This window comes from Dysidea avara, chromosome 8, assembly GCF_963678975.1.
Source record: "Dysidea avara chromosome 8, odDysAvar1.4, whole genome shotgun sequence".
NCBI lineage: Eukaryota > Metazoa > Porifera > Demospongiae > Dictyoceratida > Dysideidae > Dysidea > Dysidea avara.
Genome location: NC_089279.1, coordinates 11,831,023 through 11,845,578, shown reverse-complemented (window position 1 = coordinate 11,845,578; position 14,556 = coordinate 11,831,023). Strand labels below are relative to the sequence as shown.

The 14,556-nt window shown below is 38.6% G+C and overlaps 1 long non-coding RNA gene and 1 pseudogene across 2 annotated transcripts; both read left to right on the top strand.

Annotated features, from left to right (window-relative positions):
* The first annotated feature begins 2,514 nt into the window (after positions 1 to 2,514).
* Positions 2,515 to 10,144, top strand: LOC136263941 (uncharacterized). Of its 2 annotated transcripts, XR_010704873.1 has the most exons (5): positions 2,515 to 2,702; positions 5,796 to 6,098; positions 6,188 to 6,284; positions 7,459 to 7,585; positions 10,086 to 10,144. It is a non-coding gene; the product is annotated as an uncharacterized lncRNA (long non-coding RNA). The 2 variants fall into 2 exon arrangements; XR_010704872.1 differs by lacking the exon at positions 2,515 to 2,702 and having other exon boundaries at positions 4,815 to 6,098.
* A 1,382-nt stretch (positions 10,145 to 11,526) lies between these two features.
* Positions 11,527 to 13,814, top strand: LOC136264097 (natural resistance-associated macrophage protein 2 pseudogene; annotated as a pseudogene).
* Positions 13,815 to 14,556: the final 742 nt, after the last annotated feature.

Sequence of the window (14,556 nt, the reverse complement as noted above, 5' to 3'; positions counted from 1 at the left end):
AGCCTTGCTGTAAGCCTTGCTGTAAGCCTTGCTGTAAGCCTTGCTGTAAGCCTTGCTGTAAGCCTTGCTGTAAGCCTTGCTGTAAGCCTTGCTGTAAGCCTTGCTGTAAGCCTTGCTGTAAGCCTTGCTGTAAGCCTTGCTGTAAGCCTTGCTGTAAGCCTTGCTGTAAGCCTTGCTGTAAGCCTTGCTGTAAGCCTTGCTGTAAGCCTTGCTGTAAGCCTTGCTGTAAGCCTTGCTGTAAGCCTTGCTGTAAGCCTTGCTGTAAGCCTTGCTGTAAGCCTTGCTGTAAGCCTTGCTGTAAGCCTTGCTGTAAGCCTTGCTGTAAGCCTTGCTGTAAGCCTTGCTGTAAGCCTTGCTAGTTCGAAGCACGGATCACGTGTTTGATCACGTTAATGCTTTGATTTTCCCAGAAACCTGAAAAACACGGTAATAGTAGTACAGTACGAGTAGCAGCAGCTGGTGAGCCATGGATGATCCGCGATCTGGAAACAGTTTGTATAGACTAGTCTACGTGATTTGGCTTAATTTCTCTAGTAGAATGTAGAGTAAGCGATCTATTGTCGGACACCATCTATAATCGGACACTTTTTCTCAGAAACTACCAGGCCGAATCTTCTGAATTTTGCCACGGATAAACTTCACACTTAGCCTAGCAATGTACCAAAATTTGGGCTGGAAAGCTTTTGTGGTTGCCTTGCTACAGCCGATTAAAGTGACTGTCCGAAAACCTCTAATATCGGAAGTTTACCTCTTTTATCGGACACCGCCCAGCAATCCTCCACTAAAAGATGAAATTCTTTACAACCACCACTGACTGTTGGGGAATACATGTACTTTCTAAGCAGCCATAGTTTGTTTCATTCCTCCACTCGTAAGCGGAGCTACAACCATTAATATTCGGGTGTGTCGCGACCTCTGTAATCGGACAGAGCAGAATTTCATTTCACGCGGTTTTATCACTTCAAAGCTACCTTTTAGGTATAATAAGCCACGAAAATGAAAAGTGTGGTACAAAATCTAATTGGATTTCCAAGGAGTCGTAAAATTTTACCATTTTAGCGATCAGTATGCTACTGTGGGACTCCACAAAATGACTTATGGACTGTTCCGAAGAACTTTTAGCACTGAAATGCATGGGTGTAGCACAAAGGGGAGGGTCTAAAGTCCTTCCACCCCTCCACTTCAAATTATCCAGATATACTCTAATAGAGCAGTCAGCTACTCTAATGGAACAGTCATGTATTCAAATAAGTATTTAGGTGCATTTTTGAATAAAATTTCAACCTTGGTACATCAAAATGAATTTCAGAAGGCTAATTTTCAAAGCTTTTTTGGGGAGTCATGCTCCCAGACCCTCTTGATAGTGCATGCTTTAGATGATGATAAGTGTATACTTATCACATGCACTGCAAACTGTATGGACCAGCTACCATTCTAGCTTGTAAATCCCTTATGCACGTCCCTTATTTCTGCTATATCCCTTGCAGCCATGCATGTCACATATACTATACAATGTGCTCAATGAAAGGTATGATTTTGCTTAATTAAAAATAAGACATGCATGCATGTATATAGAGCTAATTTGCAGGTGGAAACAAAACTTGTGCATTGCTAAGAACTCCTATCATCCAGTCAAGAAATTGGGTCACATATAAGTGATGCAAAGAATGACATCACATGTTCATGTTCTGGAGTAACAACCAGCAAGGATGACTATCACTATATATTTTCCATTTCTGCAAACAACCATTCCAGCAGTTAAATTAATTATGATCCAGATTGGAGCTAATTGTGTGCTTTTAACCTACATTATACACTTGTCACAGCTATATCTATATAGTGCACATGTCATGCCTTTCTTTGGTTCATTTTAAAAATCTGTAATATCTTCTAGCTAATTACTAGCTGTATAGCTATATCACAGTGAGTGCATGTAGCTAGTTGTTTATTTCATACAAAACTACCTTTTGTTTAACGTGTTGCAAAGCATGTGTGACATGCATGGCTGTAAGAGCAGATAGCAAAAGTTAATTAGGTGCATGAAGGGCTTAAGTAGCATGGCTGGTTGAGAGTGAGAAGCATTCTTACCATGCAAAGCATGTTCTATCAAGGGAGTCTGGGGAATACCCCCATGCAACAGGAAAGTTGAAGAGTAGTCTTCTGAAATTGATTTTGGTAACAAAGGTGACTGAATTTTACTAAAACCTGAATCTAAATGTTTGTTTGGACACATGACTGCTCTATTAGAGTATATCTTGATCATTGGAAGTGGAGGGGTGGAAGGACTTTAGACCCTCCCCTTTGTGCTACACCCATGCATTTCAGTGCTAAAAGTTCTTCGGAACAGTCCATAAGTCATTTTGTGGAGTCCCACAGTAGCATGCTGATCGCTAAAATGGTAAAATTTTACGACTCCTTGGAAATCCAATTAGATTTTGTACCACACTTTTCATTTTCGTGGCTAATTGTACCTAAAAGGTAGCTTTGAAGTGATAAAACCGCGTGAAATGAAATTCTGCTCTGTCCGATTACAGAGGTCGCGACACACCCGAATATTAATGGTTGTAGCTCCGCTTACGAGTGGAGGAATGAAACAAACTATGGCTGCTTAGAAAGTACATGTATTCCCCTAACAGTCAGTGGTGGTTGTGAAGAATTTCATCTTTTAGTGGAGGATTGCTGGGCGGTGTCCGATAAAAGAGGTAAACTTCCGATATTAGAGGTTTTCGGACAGTCACTTTAATTGGCTGTAGCAAGGCAACCACAAAAGCTTTCTAGCCCAAATTTTGGTACATTGCTAGGCTAAGTGTGAAGTTTATCCGTGGCAAAATTCAGAAGATTCGGCCTGGTAGTTTCTGAGAAAAAGTGTCCGATTATAGATGGTGTCCGACAATAGATCGCTTACTCTAAGTATGTATTTTGTGTATTTATGCACCTATCAATGCCACGCCTCACCTACCCCAAGTCGCGAGCCGCCAGGTCGGGAAGCGGGTGGGGATCTGTAGGGATTCGTCACCCAAACCAGTCCCCAGGGTAGGGGCATTTGCAACACATACAGCCATACCTGGCCATATTGTTAGTGATTCCTGGGATATATAATACGAATTAGTAGGGGATTTGCAACTCGAAGTTGTCCCCAGGGGTGGGAAATTTGTCATCTAACATTTGCAAATCCCCACCTCTGCCCGACCTGGGGTAGGTGGGGTTTGACATTGATAGGTGCATTATTGACCTGTCACATGAAGTTGTGGGATCACACTGTCACATCATGTAGCTAAAAGATCTGGATCTTCCAAAAAAAATTTAAACTTAACTTAGGCTATGTGAAATTAGATTACAATAGTTTTCATGATTATAAAGAGCCATTCTCAAAATATGGAGGGTTTTAAAATCAGGCTTTCTGAGGCGAGGACTCCATCTCAGGGTATTTTTGCTGACTACATGATAATGCCTTAAAAATTACACTTTTAGGGATTGAATTTGTGAGTCGAGTGTGCTATTTTGAAAGCGAGCTTAATATAAGAAACTGGTAAACTTTTATTTTCAATGTTTCTAGAATGTTAGTTTACCCACCCTGCTGACAACAGAGGAGAAAGGGAAGTAAATACATTATGATGTACAAGATAATTAGTGATCTCATAGACATTCCAACCAGTCATTTCAAAGCAAAGATTACTCGAGGGAGGATACTACACTTAACTCATTGCAAAAATTGACTTGTACAATTTTTCATTTTCCGGGCAATGAGCCTTATCCGCAATTACGTCATAACACAAAAATGGTGAAAAGAGTAGGGGTACTTTGTACACAGAGCCATTGGAAGGGATAACGTTTTGAGCTGTTCTCTGCGAAGAAAGCCGATGAAAACTCTGGTAAGACTTCTTAACTATATTCCTATGTAGGGACACGCATTTTCGCACTTCTCGAAAAGTCCTAGGTCTGCTTTTGAAAACAAAACCAGCCTAGCAATTTTCAAAAAGGGCAAAAATGCGTGCCCCTACATGGGAAGATTATAAATAAGTCTCACCAAAGTTTTCTTCATGGGGAATATCTTGAAACGTTATCCTTTCCAATGACTCTCTGTACAAAGTACCCCCACTCTTTTCGCCGTTTTTGTGTTATGATGTAATTGCGGATAATTAAGGCTCATTGGAAACAGTATAAATGGAAACTGGAAAAGGAAAATGGAAATGGTCAAAATGTTATGTACATGTATAAAAGCCTTACATAGTGGTCACCTCTTAATAAAGACCATTTTTTTCAAAGACCACCTCTGTACAAGACCACATTGTGATTAGGTTCTTAAGATAGCTAGGGCATACTTGACGATTTATTTGATTAAACCACTCCATTAGTGGTCACCTTTTATAAGACCACCTCTTTACAAAGACCAACCACTTTACATGGTAATATTTGATTAATTTCAAACATGTTTTTCATGACTCATAGAAGGGACAATGTCATCTCCCATAATTTTGATCCACACTTCACTCAAGTCATCTACCATCATAACTTTGTACCAGAATGTGTCATACAATAATAGTCCATACAAGTGAAATGTAGCTAATACGTATACACTACAGTGAACTAGTATCAACAGTAAATGAGGTCTCATAAGGAGATGATGCCCTGAAGAGCCTAGCCTTTTTTTTAGCTGTCATGAAATAGATGTTTGGAACTTAGCTATTACCAGTGTTGGGCAAGTTACTTTGTAAAAGTAACTAGTTACATATTACATATTACTTGCAACAGAACTATTTAGTTACAGTTACATATTACCCATAAAATAAAGTAACTAATAATATTACATATTATATTACTTTGTGTCCACAGCCTTAAGCTGTCACGTGTGAAACTACCACCTTATCACGTGACATGATTGCGTTGTTGGACAATGTACAAATCTTGGTTATAAGTAAGAAGCTAGTGAATAAGCTTCATTCAATAGGCCTCATTACTCCATTGTGGTTAGGCGTTACTCAGAGGATTACTAACGAGATTAGTAACTTCGTTACTTTTAGTAATAATATTACATCATATTAGACTCGTTACAGTAATTATATTACTTAGGTAACGCGTTACGTTTGTAAGTAAAGTATCTTGCGTTATATTACCTGTTTTCATAGCGTATTTCGTTATATTACTTTGTTACCACAAAAGTAATAATATTACGTAACGCGTTACTTATGTAACGCGTTACTCCCAACACTGGCTATTACATATATTGGTGTGAAGAGGTGGTCTTTGGAAATAGTTAAATTGTCATGTAAATATTAAAACCCTTGTTTAGTGGCCACCTCTTTAAGACCACCTCTGTACAAAGACCACATTTGGCTAAGGAATGCTGACCTCTTCATGGCCTTTATAAAAACGACCCTCTTTACATCCACTGTTTCCAATTGCCCATTTTTCCAGACTATGGAATAGTGTTTACCCCCATCTGTAACCATCTCCCCACCGGTACCCCTACTTGTTTTTGCATCAGTCTATGCATAACACCTGTGTACATGTGTCATAATCTGCACTTGATTCATAATAAAACCTTCGGCTCTGTGGTTTATAACTTTTAGGATAGTACTAGTGAATAGCAAGGCCTGCTAACGAAAAAGGATTTGAATACAGCACACTGGGTGTTTTTCCCATTCTTGCTTCATTTAAACAGGCCTTTGCTATTCATTAAACAGCGATCACCATAAAAATGCTATTACAGATTCTTATTTCCACATGTATAAAAAGTTGTCTGGGAATATGGTCGTTCACTAGTGCTGGTTTGTCATGTACACACTGCTCTATAGATGACAAGAGAAACACAACAATTCATCGATCACATCACCTAGTCTCATACATGTATCACAGTAATACAACACTACTTGTTACCAGTAATGACAACTCAGTTATGATCTGCAACACAACCAATTCTACTACAACTACACAATCTCAAACTATGTTACCATCATGCAGTGTCTACAACCCCTCACACCTTCTGGTCTGTCACCACCTTTTATGGTGGACAATACTGAATGGTGAGAAGGGAAGAAGAAAAACCTCCTTCTGGAGGAGAAGCTACTCTTATGGAAAGTGTGGTCAGTCTAAAACAGGTAAACTACTTATGAATTCTGAGGAATTAACTTTACAACTTCAGTATTTGACAAAGCCATTACAAGATTTGCCAATATTTATCTTTCAGGTCTGGACACCTATAGAAAGGAGGTGTGGCTCACAGCAAGTCTCATCACCATGGTTACATTAGGATGATGGACTTATTATATGAACATATTAGAGTGGTAAGTAATAATTCATGCAAAATAGTCAAGCTGTATAAAAGGATGCTGCCTTCAAAAGCCTGGGTAAAAGAGATGATGTAAAATCAAAGGTGGCAGCCATTTTCCAATGATGACTTTCTTCTTCTTGTATTTATAATACCCCAAAGCCAACCATAAACTGGCTTTGAGATATAATTAAATCATTGCTTCTTGACGTACACACACAGACACACACCCAGTGAACCGGGACTACTAGACTTGTACACAGCTCACATTGTAGGAGTCAGTGCAGGGGTGCAGAGGCTGTACCATGTCTCACAGGTTACTATCCCATCTACCTGGCCACATGTTACTTAGCAACTAGATGCCACGGTCAGCACTGGTGCCAAGTTGGATATACTACTGATCTGTAGACTTCTCTCAGCCAGGGATGAGTATTGAGTGTGTGGGCAGTATTGTAGTGTAGTGAAGCCTTATTAATAGGGCCACTATTGGGACCAACTCTGAGGTGGTCTTGTGAAGTCACTAAATACACCTTAGCCAGTTGATGACTAGTGAATACCAGGCTCTACATTGTCATGGATTACTGGTAGTATTGCAGTGGTCCAAAACAAACAGCAAAATATTTAAATGTTGATTATAGCTTAATGTGGAAATTAATAGTTTTAGATGTTGCTAACTGGTTTGTTTGTTACACTTGAACATTCACACTCTGTGATCATTTGGTATTTCAGTGGATTATGGATATGCTAACTGTCGTTTTGTGTTTTTCCTGTCTGATGCATAAACCTCTTTCTTCCTTGTGTAAGTTGAGTGTTGTTTACAAAATAAATAATTTAAACTATATTGAACCAATCAGACGTGGCCATGTGTGCTGAGAACAAATTGCTTAAGTGATCTTGACAATACTAAAGTGAAACTGTTACTGAGTACTAACTGAACTTATAGCTACATATATGACTCAAAATACAGTGGAACCTCTATTTAACAGACAATTTGGAACCTACTGATTGAAATTCTACTGTTATAAGGAGGTTGTCCCCTTTCATAGGTAAAAATTGTATTAATAAAGGTCTATGGAGACTTCCTTTTATTAGTAGTGCCCTTTACAGGGAAGATCCTTCCACTGTATTTCTTTCATCTCCCATAGTCCTTATATAATTGTTATCTTGGAATTGTTGTCACTCTTCAACAGATTTCACAAGTTGGTCTGGAGTGATCATTGCACGAAGGGATCAGGGGATGCACCTAGTGATATGTTGATTGGAGCAGCGGACAATGGTAACATCCTAATAATTATGGAATGTGAATAAGACCATAAGGTATGCCATTCCTCAACTACATACAATATAAATATTGGGATGATCATTTCAACAGTTACTAGCAGGTAGTATTTGACATGTAAAATATGTAACCATGACTACATGTATAGTTGTAGTATTGTGTGTGACTGCTATTTCACATCCTCTTTTTATTTGTGACATCATTGGTTGGTGAGATAGGATCTGGTGAAGTTAAGTTTGAATATTTACTATGACTTCTTGCTTTCTTACTGGGTAAATACTACTTATATAGCAGCAGTATTAGTCCTCCTTGAAGTGTTTTCTTTTTGTGTGTTAAAAATTATGATTGACGTACAGCTAGCCAACAAACACTAAAATTTGGTGGAAATGTACATAACTTTGACTGGGTATGCAACTTCATCAGATTTCATTTTGTTAACCAATGACACCACAAGAGGACAGATATAGTGGTCTGGCCACACAATACTAATACAGTACACCCTTGATCAGTTATCTGAACCTCATTGATTTCAGAGGATAAGCAAACTGTTCAGATACCATATAGTGGATTTTTCTTGTAGAGAAATTTACGTGCAACAATAAAACAATGTGACATTAAATCTCACAACGAGGTAAAGAAACACGTGTTGTGTAGGAGGTTGACAGGAACCATCAGCTGATCAAGCAGTTATAAGTTATAAACAAGCTGTTATGTGCATATTCCAGCACAACAGTCAGACAGGCGCTAAAAACCTCATGATGAAATATGTTTGGATTTTAATATTGCGAAGTGCTCTAACAGATTAAAATCCTCGCAATAAAGTCTTCAATGGGCTTCAGGGGAATAGAAGTGATATTATATGCATACCATTATTTTTCTAACACAAGGTAATAACCCAGCTATACAACCAGTGGATAATATCTGCTCCAAATGCTGGTGTTTGCATTCATTGGTTATATATACACCTGGTGTTGTGATAGGCTGTAATGCAGTGGAACCTCTCCACCCTGTAAAGGACATCGTACACTTATAAAAGACAATTTCTGGCCGGGGTCCCCAACTCCCCATAGGGTCTGCAACGTGAAAAATGAAATGTTGCAAGAAGCAAATCTGTACTATGTTACCCTTAGTGTCCCATCACTAATACCACCCTTGGTTTAGAACTGTGTTCTCTTGTTGGAGAGAGACGCACTGATTATAATATCTCACGTGATTGATTGTATTTTTCTTTTATTTCATGCGCTCCAAACAAGATGTCCAGAGCTCCCAGAAATTGAATGTGATTTCAACTATTGTTGGCCTACCAAACCACGCATAGAAGTCAGTAAACCTTTTGCCTATGTTTCCAAGGAAGCAGATTTCTGCGGATGGGTAAAGCAAAATTTTTGTTTGAGGTGCTCTACCAGCCAAGTTAGAAAGAACTGCAATGAGTTAGAAAGAGCTGTGAGGCGCTCCACCATTCTACACACCAAGCTGTGACCTTTCTAACCAGCAGAAATAAAGTGATTACTTCATAACAAATGAACAGATTTCAAACTCTTTAGACTACTAGCACTCTGGACAATATCAGTTAAAATACAACAAAATTACAAGGCTATAATATTGATTTAAATGCCCATAAAAGTGCAACTTCACTAACCAAGAAATTCATTGCCTGCAATTGTTCAAGTAACATGATCAATAGTACCTATGGGCGACTATATAGTTGTTCTATTAGAGTACTGACTGTTCTATTAGAGTATTAGATTGTTAAGACTTTTTACTTAAAAAATCAAGAATTTGACTACTTTCTGGAAATTCCAGATATTCTCCTAATTTAAAGATGCAAGGAAGACAGTTTGTAGCAGTAGGAAGGAGACAACCAATCAAAGTAATTGAAAACTAAATTTCACCTCTGCCAGCCAGACGGTTAGAAAAGTTGCAGCTCATTCTAACTTGGTGCATAGAATGCTTGTACATACAGCTTCATTACAGTACCATCATATGTGATAGGATTGACTTCACTTTCCTGGGCACCTCGAATGAAAATTTTGTTTTACCCATTCACAGAAAATCAGCCTCCGTGAAACACGGGCGAAGGTTTACTCACTTATATGCATGGTTTGGTAGGCCAACAACACTTGAAACCACACTCAAAATCTGGGAGCTCTGGACGTCTTGTTTGGAGCACACGAAATAATAAAAATAAAAATATGATCAATCATGTGAGATATTAAAATCCGTGTATCAAGGGAACGAAATTCCAAACTAAGGATGGTATTAGTAATGGGACACTAAGGGGTCCCCAACACTATCTACGATAGTCAGGGATTTGTTTCTTACAACTTCATTTTCAGACCCTACTTTTATAATTACGAATACAATTTTACCTTTGAAAAAGGAATGCCTCCTTATGGTACGTACATATAATTTTATCAAATGTAAGTATATAGGTTCTATGTGTAATAGCTACCACTTAGTGTTATGGCGCTGAGGGGATTATAGTTATAGCTTCATTACTAGCCATGTATGGTGTAATTGCCTTCTGTGCTCATTCAGGTTCTGTATACTGACATTGTCAAGACTGGTTGAAACAATGTGATGTTCTTCTGGACTTGCAACTGAACTATTTAGTTACAGTTACATATTACCCATAAAATAAAGTAACTATAATAATATTATATATTATATTACTTTGTGTCCACAGCCTTAAGCTGTCACGTGTGAAACTACCACCTTATCACGTGACATGATTTCGTTGTTGGCAATGTGCAAATCTTGGCAATAAGCAAGAAGCTGGTGAATAAGCTTCATTCAGTAGGCTTCATTACTTTGTAGTGGTTAGGCGTTACTCAATGGATTACTAACGAGATTAGTAACTTCGTTACTTGTAGTAATAATATTACGTAATATTACACTCGTTACAGTAACTATATTACTTAGGTAACGCGTTACATTTGTAAGTAAAGTAACTTGAGTTGTATTACCTGTTTTTATAGCGTATTTTGTTATATTACTTAGGTACCACAAAAGTAATAATATTACGTAACACTGAATAAAAGAATATACTTTTAATGCATCTGTATAGCACACAACATTGCAGTAGCTACCCATAACAAGTAACTGCCCAGAAATAGTCCACCACAACAAATATGTAACTTGTTACTTTTAAAGTAACCTTGCCCAACACTGCTTTTATTATTAGTCAGTATCCCAAAAGGGACCTGCAAAGAAAGCCTGTGTAGCAGGGAGCCAGAAACATGATACTTCTTGAATGCAGAAAACAATATTACTTTTGTGCAATAAAAATTTAGCCTTGCTCCAGGTGATCAGTCTGTTAGAGCAACAACTGTACTATTTAAAACAAAATTTCATGTAGAGTTTTGGGTTATCACATCTCATCTTCAGAGGTGGTGAGTTGCAATCATTTCTATGACTCTGGAGTGCATTGAATAGTCATTACACATGTCTGACAGTTCATATTTTCTGTTACTGTTGTTGCTCTTAGCACATGGGAGCAAACAATGCATGTGTATTCCAACTACAGGACTGCATGGTCATACACACAAGATAGTATAGTGAAGGACAGCTAGTATTCAAATTTGCATGTTGTAGAAAACTCCAGTGTCAGTTGCGGCAGCTCTTTCAATCTACTGGAATTCAGGAGTTCAGACTGTTCCACATAACAGGTTACACTGAATGCAAGAACTAAAATCAGATGGTAGCTGGATTAGCTGAGTCAGATGGTCGTGGGATTACATTGTGTTCAAAAGGATCATGTCAAAGCGGTGTGAGGAAGTTAATTAGTTAGCCGTAGCTAATCTTGTTCCAAACTATTTTTATCACTAATTAAGTTTTATGCTTTATGTGAATAATGGCAAGAAAGTTTTATAGAAATGCTGAAATGCAAAGTTTGGTTTGTCTTGCATCAAGTAGTTTTGCATGTGGAATGCGGTATTGCGTCATGACAGCCGCATAAATTAAATTCATATTCCTTTGTTTTCGTTGTCATCCATAATGTCTTTCCAGTTCGAGAAATTAACAAATGCCATCTTGTGTGCTTAACATCCAGAACGAATATCTTCACACTGAAAATTCTTAATCGAAGGGGCGGGCCACATTATGGGATCACGTGATGATTAATTGATTTGCAGCATCTCATCTGGCAAAAAGTCAAGAGAACTCACTCGAGAACACTAACGTAACCCGCTGCATCTGGTTATGAGTGGGCTTCTGGTGAACATGGAAGAAAGCGAATCGTGTAAAAGAGATGCGCTTATTATTAACGAACAGAAGGAATCAGATAGTACATCGCCAAGTGCAACGAAGGAGGACGAAATCCATTATCCATCTAGCGACACCATTTACACCGTGCCTATCCCTGACTCCGAAAAAGATAAAGATCCTAATTATGATCCCGGATGTTTAGAGTACACGCGTACGTTTAGCCTTAGAAAACTATGGCTGTTCACTGGACCAGGATTTTTGATGAGTATCGCATACCTAGACCCTGGCAACATTGAATCTGATTTACAACAAGGCGCTGAAGCTGGTTACCATTTACTGTGGATCTTAATGAGCTCAACCATTTTAGGATTTCTTTTACAAAGATTAGCCCTCAGACTAGGAGTTGTCAGTGGGAAACATCTTGCTGAAGTATGTCACGAATATTACCCTCGTGTTCCCCGCTTAGTGCTATGGTTGATGGTTGAAGTGGCCATTATTGGCAGTGACATGCAGGAGGTTATCGGAACTGCTATAGCATTCTACCTGTTATCGTGGGACCGTGATACTCAGGAAGGCCACATTCCCCTTTATGCGGGAGTCTTGATTACGATCACTGATACCTTTATTTTTTTATTCCTAGATAAATTTGTCCGCAAGCTGGAGGTATTTTTTGGTTTTCTGATCACCATCATGGCGATTGCATTTGGTATTGAGTTTGTCATTGCTGAAAGTCAACCTGATGCTAATCCATTGAAAATACTAAAGGGTATGTTTGTCCCATCAATACCAGGAGGTTCTGATACTGTTGAGCAAGCAGTAGGGATCATTGGAGCTGTAATTATGCCACATAACGTTTACCTTCATTCTGCACTGGTCAAATCCCGTGAGATTGATCGGTCAAGGAAGATCAAGAAACGAGAAGCCAACTTGTACTTCACAATAGAGTCTGCAATAGCACTGTTTGTGTCGTTTGTCATCAACGTGTTTGTTGTTAGTGTCTTTGCTGAAGCATTTTATATCAAACATGGTAGAAACGCTACAGCGATTTTAAGTGAATGTACAGAGCTATGCAATGCAACGGATGATAATGAGGAACTTTGTTATGACCTAGAACATGATATACCTAATCCAGATCTCAATGATACCCTGGACGTGGATTTGTTTCAGGCAGGGTTGTTTCTTGGTTGTGAGTTTCACCTGGTCGCACTCTACATCTGGGCTGTAGGCATTCTGGCAGCTGGTGAGAGTTCTACAATGACTGGTACATATGCTGGACAATTTGCCATGGAGGGATTCCTTGATATTAAGTGGGCTCGTTGGAAACGTGTACTGTTCACTCGTTGTATTGCCATTGCTCCTACACTACTGGTAGCCATATTTGCTGACATACACCATCTCACCAACATGAATGACATCCTCAATATCCTTCAAAGTCTTCAGCTACCCTTTGCATTATTCCCTATACTACATTTCACCAATGAGGACAAATTGATGTCGACATTCAAGAATGGTTACATTATGAAGACGATAATTTGGTGTTTAGCTATTGCAGTGATCAGTATTAATGGCTACCTGATTGCAATTGATATCAGCTCGCCAGATCAATGGTATGAGATACTGGCGTGGGTAGGAGTTGGGCTGTTTGCGATACCTTACACCGCACTAGTCCTGTACTTGGCATTCAAAGCCTTTGTCAGTTCACTACCTCAGAGAGTCGCTGATGATATTGACAGACGCTTACCAGATGCACCAGAGATTTGTCAATGCAACTATGTTGCTTCAAAATTGAGCATTTTGTCTGACAAAATTGGCAGAACACTAACATTAAAGTTCTCCAAGTCTAAGTCATCATCTCAAGAAAGTTTATTAGGAGGGAACAATAGTATAAACAATCAGTCATATGGTATATCCAAGAATGAAAACTAAAGGGGGAATGCACTCTATTTAGAAATTGTATTTTTTTTAGTTTTATGGCATGCATGTAGTTATACAGATAATTGTTTAAATTATTGCTGTGCATGCTTATGGCATGCCAACATCAAGAATAATTCTTTATCAGAACTAGCTGGTTGAATCGGAAGTTTTGGTTCACTGGAGATGGCATGGACAGTTCTATCTAGCATTTTGATTTCTAACAGACACTCAGTAATAACAGGGTGCCTGGAGTTTACCAACTGTATAGTTTAGATGTATTGAGGTTTTTAGTGCATGGGTAGGAAGTAATGTCCTCATCAGTGCAGTGGTGTCAGTGTTTGTGCTTGGTCCCTTGTTGTTTAATATTAATGACATGTATATGTCTATCCAATTAAAGTCAATAGTCAGTAATTGCAATTTGCTGAATGTTTCATGTGATTTGTGATGCTCTCAGTATTTTCAGTGTAGCTATGAACTATTGATATTCAGGGTAGTATCCCCTCTTGTGATATTGGTGTACTCATTGATGACGACTATGCCCATGCATCATGTGCTGCATCTGGTGATCTCCAAAGCTAACCAGACACTGACTACTGCGGTTCTAAGAGACCTTGCGCGACAACAAAACAAGTGAAAATCACGTGCACAAGATTTCGTCCAATCAAATCAATTCATTTTTGAAGTTCAAACTATAATTATCGCACGTGACGTTTTGTTGTCGTGCAAGGTCTCTTAGAACCGCAGTAGCTATTCACAAGAAGTCACTGTTTCAGTATATGACAGACCACACTGCATTTTTGATCAACAACTTGAATTAAACATTGAAAAAATCCAACACAGAGTTATACTGGACACTTGACTGGCTTACAAGATAGAACATTTACATAAT